Source organism: Mastomys coucha, unplaced genomic scaffold (assembly GCF_008632895.1).
Source record: "Mastomys coucha isolate ucsf_1 unplaced genomic scaffold, UCSF_Mcou_1 pScaffold5, whole genome shotgun sequence".
NCBI classification, from domain to species: Eukaryota; Metazoa; Chordata; class Mammalia; order Rodentia; family Muridae; genus Mastomys; species Mastomys coucha.
This window is the reverse complement of record NW_022196911.1, coordinates 51889847-51891226: the sequence shown is the minus strand read 5'-3', so window position 1 is coordinate 51891226 and position 1380 is coordinate 51889847. Positions and strand designations below refer to the sequence as shown.

At 40.5% G+C, this 1380-nt stretch overlaps 1 non-coding gene across 1 annotated transcript; it reads right to left on the bottom strand.

Moving 5' to 3' along the window:
* Positions 1 to 804: 804 nt before the first annotated feature.
* On the bottom strand, positions 805 to 923 carry LOC116079290. The gene has a single exon (XR_004113865.1). It is a non-coding gene; the product is annotated as a 5S ribosomal RNA (ribosomal RNA).
* Positions 924 to 1380: the final 457 nt, after the last annotated feature.

Sequence of the window (1380 nt, the reverse complement as noted above, 5' to 3'; positions counted from 1 at the left end):
CCTCTATACAGTCATTTGTATGTGTGGTGCTTTAATTATCTCTCCTATAACACCTAAAGTCAATCACTGGTAGATTGAAACACCAGTCTACCTCAATCATAAAACCATACCACTTTAATATTTCAGAATATTCTAGACCATCCTATCCCCAACCACTTGATTCATTTTCTTCTTCCCCCCCTTTCTGTTGTCCCCTGAGGCATTCCTTCAAAAGTATGAGATGCACATACAAAAAAAAAGTATGAGATGCACATACAAAAAAAGTATGAGATGCACATTCAAAAGTAGGAGATGCACAATAACTGCCTGTTGGTCCTGTGTGGTCACAGACTAGGTTGTTGCATAAATCTTGAGGTAACCTTCAGTTTATGAATTCTTCCAAGGTAGACATTTGTTTTGCTTCTATTTTTAGCACTGCCACAACATCTGGTGCCTGCTGTTCTGTATTTTCTTACTTCCAAGATGTTATTGATTACAAGAGAATCACCATTGATTGAATAAAAGCTCTTTAGAAAGCAAACAAAATACACCCTGCTTTCAATGTCCATATTGATTGGTAAACACATCTGAATTCTAGCAGCATTAATTTGGAGGTGAAGATAATTGAGACTCATCTTGGAGGAAGCATACCATAGTGAAAGGAGCCCTTAGACCTCCAGGCACCTAAGGGCTCCAATAGTTTAGCTTTTTACCCAAGCCAGGCATCATCCCCAAATAGATATGCTTAGTCTACAGTCAGTGAGTGGAATTTTAAAATAACAAAGTTGTGTTTCCGATATATTCTACTTAGCTTTTTTTTTTTTAAGCCTACAGCACCCGGTATTCCCAGGTGGTCTCCCATCCAAGTACTAACCAGGCCTGACCCTGCTTAGCTTCCGAGATCAGACGAGATTGGGCACGTTCAGGGTGGTATGGCCGTAGACTCTACTCAGCTTTTTAAAAGAAAGGATCAACATATTCCATTAGCTTCTTAAAGCCACCAGTGACCTCAAGCTTCTCAAGAGCAACTAATCCATATACAACCCCGGTGGGCAATCACTCCGTCTAAGTTAAATTATCCACCGTGAAAGCTCACGTAACTATTGAGCCTCTGCTAGCTCGGTTTAAATGTTTTTGTACTATATTTTCTTTGCTCATGATGTACAATATCTATGTTTTTTTGGGGGTTCAATTTTGTACATTAAAACAACTAATGTAGATGCAGATACTCCTAGCCAACCATTGGACTGAGTCCAGGGACCACAATGGAAAAGCTAGGGGAAGGACTGAAGGAGATGAAGGTGCTTGCAACCCCATAGGAAAAACAGTATCAGCTAACGGGACCCTCCCAGAGTTTCCAGGGACTAAAGAGCCATCTAAAGAGTATACACTGAGGGAGCC